The sequence below is a fragment of the Phoca vitulina genome, unplaced genomic scaffold (assembly GCF_004348235.1).
Source record: "Phoca vitulina isolate PV1807 unplaced genomic scaffold, GSC_HSeal_1.0 scaffold40, whole genome shotgun sequence".
Taxonomy (NCBI): Eukaryota; Metazoa; Chordata; class Mammalia; order Carnivora; family Phocidae; genus Phoca; species Phoca vitulina.
The window spans coordinates 3,941,840-3,950,573 of record NW_022589743.1 but is presented as its reverse complement, the minus strand read 5'-3'; the positions used below and the strand labels follow the sequence as shown (position 1 = coordinate 3,950,573).

The 8,734-nt window shown below is 42.4% G+C and overlaps 1 protein-coding gene across 3 annotated transcripts in view; it reads left to right on the top strand.

Moving 5' to 3' along the window:
* Positions 1–1,347: 1,347 nt before the first annotated feature.
* Positions 1,348–8,734, top strand: part of SPOP (speckle type BTB/POZ protein) — a 65,628-nt gene continuing 58,241 nt past the window's right edge. For all 3 annotated transcript variants that reach the window (XM_032428537.1, XM_032428536.1, XM_032428538.1), the window contains exon 1: positions 1,348–1,519. The gene's annotated coding sequence lies outside the window, so the exon portion shown is untranslated. The remainder of the gene's footprint in view (positions 1,520–8,734) is intronic.

The window sequence follows — 8,734 nt, the reverse complement described above, 5'->3', positions numbered from 1 at the left end:
TGAGCAGGGAGCCCGATGCGGGACTCGATCCTGGGACTCCAGGATCATGACCTGAGCCGAAGGCAGCCGCTTAACCAACTGAGCCACCCAGGCGCCCAGGACCTCCATTTCTTGATCATGTTGTCTGAAATACAGTTGGAGCAAGCTCTAGGAGCTTGGAGGGCCTTGTCTGTGATTCCTAGGACATTTTAAATTGTGGGATTGTAGGGTATGCTTGTGTTCTTGAAAGTGGAAGGCAGCCTGACACCGTCAGGGGTTTCTTTCCAAACCCCTGTGGCTTTGCTCATGGGCTCCTGGCCTTCCCTAATGAACAGACTCACCGGCCACCTGGCGCCAGGACGCATGTGGCAGGAGACAAGTGAGCACAGTCTCCTGGAGACAGTCCCACGGCAGCAAAGCTTCCGGAAGCTGTTCCCTAGGCAGGGCCCACAGTTTATCACCCCATGACCGCAGGTTCATCCAGCTGCGCTTTTGGGTCCAATGCCTCTGACATTTGAATGCGTGTGTCTGTGTAATGACACTATCAGAGTGCGGAAAAGAGACAACAGCTGCTCCGGGTTATTTGGCTTGATTCAGTAGGAACAATTTTTTAAAGTTTAAGCGAACGGGAAGGATTGTAGCAATAACAAATATCCCATCACTGACATTGACACTCTAACATGGGGATGTCTTTTTTTTCCTCCCAGGGCCAAGATGCTGAGGCTTTTTTTCTTTTACTCAACTCAGGAGTCACTGATGGCCCTTGGGAGCCAGGATGTGAGGCCGGCTGGGGACCCAGGCGTCCAAGATAACAAGTTGTCACTGAATCAAGTCCTTTTCAGTTAAGCCATCCACATGCCCGTCTTCCCCCAAGAGGATGGTCCTTGGTTTTGTTTCCAAATGCCAAAATCTAAGTTACTTAAAAGTCTTTACAATTATCATAAAGTCCAAAAAATAGTTTACAGACACAAAGCTGTTTGGAAAAAGGGAATGCAAGTTAAAGTTCTTGGTAATCCATACACTTCTTGCAAATATCAATTGCTATTGTTCAATGCCTTTATTGTTACGCTGCCCCCCCAACCTCCCCCCCCCAACCCTTGGTAGTCCTCTGTTTGGTCCTCGCACCTCCGCACAGCCTCCTGCGCGGGGCATGCCACCCCCTCCGTGCTCCCGCCTCTTTCCAGTCAGGCCCCTCCTTCCCCTCAAATCCCCCGGCCCCGGGGAGCCCGCGGGACGCACGCGCACTAAGGGAGGTAGGCGGAGTCTTGAGGATGAGGGAGGAGGGGCAGGAGAACCCAGGGAGGGGAGAAGAGGGGCGGAGGCCGCGCGGGGTGGGGCCCGGCGGGTACGCGCTCGCTGCGTCGACGTGCTGACGCCATGACGCCCCGGCCGGTGTGTGTCGGTGTGTGTGTGTGTGAGTGTGCGCGTTCTGAGTGTGTGTGTATTTGTGTATCGGCGGTCCCGCAGGTCCCGGATGTTGCGGACAGTATGAAGCGAGCGCAGGGGTACGGGGACCAGCAGCTGTCGCCGCCGTTCTCAGGTGAGTGGGGGGAGGAGAGTCAAGGGAGAGGGTTGTCCTGTCGGAGTGTGGGGGGACGCCTCCCTTAAGAGGTGACTGACCCCCAACCCCCCCCCCCCCCCCCCCCCGCCACACACATACTCTTCTCTGTCCCATATCCCACATCCTGGGTTACGTGGCCTGGGAATGCCAGAGCCTAATCAACCGTTCCTTCTCCCAATCCCAAGCATTCAGGAGACACAAATGCGCCCCCTGCCTTCAGCCCCCCCCATCATTTTCCCAGCCCCATCCCCCTTGCCAAATAGTGAGCTGTCGCCTGCGGCGAGATGGGTGACTGCGCATGCGCGAGTGTGAACAAGCTAGGGGTGCTTGTTCGCTGCCCCCGGGGCGCATGCGCATCGCTGTGTTGCAGGGACCTGCGGGATAAAGAGCCCCTTGACCACGCGCCCGCCTTCTGCCCAGACAGTGGGCTGCCAGATAGCGCGCCTGTTGCTCCTATCCAAAAGGGAGAGTTTAAATTATTTGACGGACTTACTGACAAAGCAGTATTTGCATCTCGTGTTGCCCTAGAGACTCCCAGGCTACTAACGCTTTCCAGAGCCAACGTGCCCCACGCTGACCCTTCTTTTGAAACTGTCACTGCAACTTCTAGTTCCAGCATTACTTTTCTTTCCTCCCACAGTCATGCTGTACTTTTAATACAAACATCCCCTAAACTTAGGAGTAGGTGCCCCAACCCATTCAATTATCCTGGCAGGGGATTTTGGTGGCTTTTCTAAGGAGGACTAAGGGTCACAAAAAAGAAAGTAAGGGGACTACCTTTTAGTAAGATTCTTAATTATTATCGTAGAACTAGATGAGGTAGAGCTAAAGAACACAGTGTAAGGCTTAGAGCAGTAACTGTAAATCAAGACATCAGGGTTCTCATGTCTAGCCCTCCTACTTCTTGTGACCTATTTACCTCTTTTTTTTTTTTGTAAAAGATCTTCCTTTAAAGAAAAAAAAAGGATCTTCCTTAGCACTTTCATTTTAGCTGTACATTATTGATGCTCTGTGAACATCACACGAAAACAAAAGCAATCTGAAACTACTAGTGGAGGATAACTTACCCAGTGGAGGTTTTAACTTTAAGCAGTGGGAGTGATGTTTCTTGCCCATTTGCAAATAAGGAAGAGCAGTGTAAAATAAGGAACTCTAAAGTACAGTAATATTTCAGTGATCTAGGAGCTAGGTTTCAGTTGGCAGATTATTCATGGTCCTTAATTTGCTGCTCTATGGCCACTCTTGGATACTTGGGTGATGCTTCCCTCTGGTATCAGAACAGGGTGAGGAAATGATAAATTCTTACAAACAGAAGGTTTGCTGAATAGCAATGAAATGAATAGCTGAATTGTTGGGGGGGGGGCAGCTTTTTGTGTGTTTTTCAGTTATCATTACCAGACCTGTTTCCTATCTGGATAACTGAGGATGAGTGATATTAGTAAGCCTTATTTTCTATTTTCTTCCCTTTGTGTTCTTTCTTTGGTATTCTAGGAAGGCTTTTTTGGCTGCCATTCTTAACTGTAGGGCCTTATGTTTTGGGGCCTTAAAGTGTGTATATATATATATATTTCACTTCCCCTTTTAACCCTGGCCTTTGCAAGGTTCAGTTTTCTTTTGTGCTGTTTTCTGTTGCCATGGTTACAGTGGGAGCCAAGAGATGACACAGAAGCAGCACAGGAATTTGGGGGGCATAGATCATTCTGTTTCCTGGAAAGATCTGGAGACTCATCTTGTTTTCCTTGTGTGAAGACTAAGGAGTATAAGTTATTGTGACAGCTCCACACTTAGGGTGGGGATGGTTGGTGTCCATTGGCACTTTGGTGACTTCTGTTAGAGCTCTTCATAGTGGTTAGTGAACTGGAAGATGTTCAGTGTTGCCTACATCCAGACTTGCATCAGGTTCTGGTGCAAGTGAAATAAAACTGTGAGGTAATAAGTACCCATTTCTCAGGAGGTTTCTGTCATCTGTGATCCTTTGTTTTTATCTGGAAGCATTTCATCTGGTTGAATTTACTGAAGCCTTATTCAGGAATTTTTATGGTGTGAAGGCATGATTGCTTTTAGGATTAAGATGAGTATCCTCACTTTGTATTGGTGCAGAGCCATTTTTAAAAAGTCTCTTTAAAATGGGTAATGCGGGCGCCTGGGTGGCTCAGTCATTAAGCGTCTCCCTTCGGCTCAGGTCATGATCCCAGGGTCCTGGGATCCAGCCCCGCATCAGGCTCCCTGCTCCGCGGGAGGCCTGCTTCTCCCTCTCCCACTCCCCCTGCTTGTGTTCCCTCTCTCGCTGTGTCTTTCTCTGTCAAATAAATAAAATCTTAAAATGGGTAACACATGGGGCGCCTGGATGGCGCAGTCGGTTAAGCATCCCACTCTTGGTTTTGGCTCAGGTCATGATCTCAGGGTCCTGAGATCGAGCCCTGCGTAGGGCCCTGCACTCAGCTCAGAGTCTGCTAAGACTCTCTCTCGCTCGCTCTCTAAAATAAATTGTTAAAAAAATAAGATGGGTAACACACATGAAACAAAATTCAGAAGGTACACAGAGAGAAAAATCTTCCTTCTCTGTCCTCTTTTCATCCATCTAGTTAAACCCTCCTAAGCCCTCTGCAAGGGAGACTGTTGTTACCCGTATCTTGTTTACCCTTCCAGAGATAGTCAGTGCTTTTACAAGCATATACAACTATGTACCCTTTTAAGTTTTTGTATATATTTACTGTTTTACACAAATGGTAAGATACTATAGCCATTATTCTGCACTTTGCTTTTTTCACTTAGTATATTCTGGCCATCATTCTATAGAGTAATAGAATACCTCTTCCTTTTTGAAAGATGACAGATAGTCCCTTGTACAGATGTGCCATCATTCAGCCAGCTCTTATTATTGGATACTTAGGTTGTTTCCAGTGCTACAATTAATTCCTTGTATGTACTTTCTAGGTACATGGGTATCTTTTGGGTGAATTCCTAGTGGAAGTGCTGGATCAGAGGATATATGCATTTTTAATGTTGTTAGATACTGCCGAATTGCTTGCCATAGAGGTCGTACGAATTTATATTCCTGCCAGCAGTGCTGTGAGTCTCTTTCCTCACCAGCACTGTATTACCAAAATGTTTTTTTATCTTTGTACAGTCTTTTATCTAAGATTTTAAGTTCATTATGTAGCTTGTTAAGCTTCATTATACCCAGGAGTTGTGGATAAATACCATCAACTGTTTTGCAGATGGGAGTGGTGGTGGAAGATAGTGTTCGACTGAAGAGTAATGTCATGGGACTAAAGTCATATGCCTGGATAACACAGCAAATCCATGACACTTCTCAGAAGACATGTAAAACTTACGCTTCCTTTAACTCTTAGACGCTAGTTTCTCTATGCAAAATTCTGTAAGCCCATAAGTGATGTTTTATGATCTCCTTTTGATAGCTTTGACTCAAAATTGTTTGTACAAGTGAACTGCCATTCTGTTGAGGAATTGAAAAGCTAACCCAGTTAGTTAAAGGTGCTTTCCTGAGTGCTTTCACGAGATATTGGTACTAGTACTTTTTAAAAAAAGTCTGCTGATTGTAGAATATTTCACTGTGAGCTGTGAGGAAATGGAAAAGAATTTAAAAATGCATGGGCCTGAAGGAGCTCACAGTCTTGTTAGAAAAACCAAATCTACTGAGTATGTGAAATAGAGAACAGTTAGAATGGGAACGTAATACACTGTGTCCCATGTTGAGAGGACTTTGTAAGAGAGTGATAAGGTTTAGAGGAGAGTTCCTTTGGGAGGCCTTTCTGGAGGAGGTGCATTTTGAGCCCTTCCCCACCCTCCCTTTTACAACTGTTTATGTAAAAAATTTTAAAAATACAGAAAAATTCAAAGAATAGTACAATTATTACCTTTATACCAGTTATCCCCTAGATTCCATAATTTACATTTTGCTATATTTGCTTTATGTATATATGTGCATGTATGTTTATATATATAGTATGTAAATTTTCATATTGCAGACATCATAACATCTTAATACTTTCATACTTTAAATACTTTAGATGCATCTTCTTAAAGATACTGTTTTGCTTAATTGTTCTTAGGATATATTGTCATAGTTAAGGGAATTAACTAATTTTCTAAAAGCCATCTAATATCCAGTTAAAGTTCAGGTTTTTCTTCAAACATGTATCTTTAGTCTTTTTAAATCTAGAGCAGTTTATTTAAATCTAGAGCCACAAGAAATTGCCTTTATGAAGAGACCAAGCCATTTGTCTTGTAGAATATATCACTTCTGGAATTTTCTGTTTATTTCCTCACGGTTTCATTTAATTTGTTCCTTTATGCCCGTATTTCCTATAAACTGGTATTTAAGTCTATGGTCTGATTAGATTCAGATTAAATACTTTTGGTAAGAATTCTTCATAGGTGTTGCTCTGTATCTCATATTGGGTCACAATAAGAGAAATAATGTCATAATATCCCATTATTCATGATGTTTAGTTTGTTTGATAATTTGTTTAAAATGATAAATACCATATCTCCAGTGTAGACATTTTTTTTCCCTTTGTAGTTAGGAGGTAATCTGTAGAGTGGTGACACTTTGGAACTATACTATTCTACTTCTCCAGCAGTCTGTCACCTAATGATAGTGATCCTTGTCTGAATCTTGTTGCAAAATGATAACTTTCTAATTCTGCTATTCCTTTTACATTAGCCTTCAATCTTCTGTAAAGATTTCCCTCATCAGTTAGGAATAATTATAATTTCTATCAAAAGTTAGGTAAATTCTTAATTTTCCTTTTAACAATTTCCTGAGTAAGGAGATGGTATAATAATCACCTTGAATGGTGGCAAATGAATTGTTTGTTTTTCTCACTTTCTTTGCTTTAGTATCATTGTAAATTCATGGACCTTAATTTATTCTACATGTTACCAACAATTATAGATATTTTTTGAAGCTCAAAATGTTCCATATTTGGCTTGTAGAAACCTTTTAAGCTTGGTTTATGAGTGCTTCCTTGCCGTCTGGTACAAGAAGTTCCTGCCTCACTTTGTGTTTTTCCTGTCCTAGTTGTGGAACCCTCATCTGTGTGTGTGTGTGTGTGTGTGTGTGTGTGTGTGTGTGTGTGAGAGAGAGAGATACATATATGTGTGTGTATACACACCCATATGTAGGATTTATATATATATATATCACATCTTCCCTTTTATTATGTTGTTCATCATGGAGCTTCTGGAGCCAACATCTAAAAACTGTAGGTGCCTTTATTCTAACACAATGCACCTAGTGTTTGACTCACCTCTGTGCCACTGACATTGCTGGATTCTGGATCTTAGACCTCCCAGATTCCTTGTTTTGAATACTCTTTGTGAAGGACAGGCAGCACCTCTGAAGACAGCTTTGCCTTCCCCCAGCTCTCCAGTAGAAGGTTAGCTGTAGAGGAGACTGGGAATTTCTTCTCTCATGAGCAACCTTGCTTTTTTTCCGAGATGAAAGGTACACAAAATGGAATTTAGAGATGGAAATTGTGTTTATAAGCTTTCTTGGAGATGTGGGGTTTGAGTGTTCTGTAAAAGCATCTTAGCGTGTACGTGCACAAGTATGTGTTTGTCTTTCCTCCCTTTTCCTCATTTCTACACGGTTCTCCACACGGTTGGAGCGTTATGTAAGATTATGCTGTGATAGCATATTTTTTTCATTATCACTAGATTTTCTTCATAAAAAAAGGAATGAGACAAATTGTTCTTAATTAGGGAAATTTTTCAGATAGGCCATGAACTTTGATATCTATCGGTCTTAACTCAGGGTCTGGAACAGTGCTGAATCCTGTGGATTTCTGTCCTGTACTGTAGACTCAGGAGAAATGTTGGCACATCCACAGTGTTTTCTTAAAATCCATCATACTAATGAAGGTTAATACAAACAAAAGGTACAGTGGAACTGCATTCTAAAGCTGGTTTTAGGGGCTGGACTAATTCCTGCCTTAGCAGGAAATGTTTTATTAGACTTTTACCATGTAGTGGTATTTTGAGTAATCTTACTGATTTCAAGTTACTCAAGGCCTGATGATAAGAGTATTGTAATATGTATCCGAAATTTTTTTTTTTTTTTTTTTACTATCTTGTCATATTTACTTCCAGACTTAATGAGGTTATTCTCAACCTGGTTTCATAACAATACTGGCCCCATATTAAAATCTGGTTGTGTATTCAGGGAAGCATACCTGTTTTTTGTGTGTGTTTGTTTTCAGGCATGGTGAATCACTCTGAAAGGCTATGCTGACACATTTGCCACTAAGATCCAATAGCTTCTTTTCCTTTGTTTTTGACAAGCTCACATTATAGGAAAAAAGATTCTGAAGTATAACCTCTTCAGGAAATGCTTGGGCCTTCATTCTTACAACTGTAGTCACGTTTTAATAGAATTGGCAGGAGTTGCCTAGTTGTTCTGTGTGGCAAAGCTGGTCATGCTGCTTGGGGAGAGCTGGGTGCAGAACTCAGAGTGGGAGTTAAACGTTCAGGCAGTAACCCTTCCTTGACTGTGAAGACCTTTCTTCTTGACTCTTTCTAAGAAGCTCTTGGCACAAATCTTTCTACTGTGGCACTAGCTACGTTAGAGAAGGGCTTGCAGTAGTTCTCTGAAAGCCTCTCATTCTCTCTAGTGTGTCTGTCTGTTTGTAAGAAAAACGTATGTAATCGTTCATCTTCTTAATTTAAGATTTATACGATTTTTGGTATTTAGAAACAGGTACTACTATTCTATCATTTTGACTACTTTAGTTACTTTATATGAGTGGAGTCATGTGGTCCTTTTGTATCTGGCTTATTTCCCTTAGCATAATGTGTTCCAGGTTCATCTGTGTTGTAGCACATGTCAGAATTTCTTTCCTTTTTAAGGCTGAATAATATTCCATTGTGTGCATACACCCCATTTTGTTTATTCATTTATCCATCAGTGTTCACTTGGGTTGCTTCCACCTTTTGGCCGCTATGAATCATGCTGCTCTGAACGTGGGTGTTCAGCTATCTCTTTGAGATCCTGCTTTCAGTTTTTCTGGGTATATACCCAGAAGTGGAATTGCTGAATCATATGGTATTTCTATTTTTAATTTCTTTGAGGAACTGCCATACTGTTTAATATGGAGGCTGCACCATTTTACATTTCTACCAACAGTGCGTAAGGGTTCCAGTTGCTCTACATCCTCACTAACTCTTACT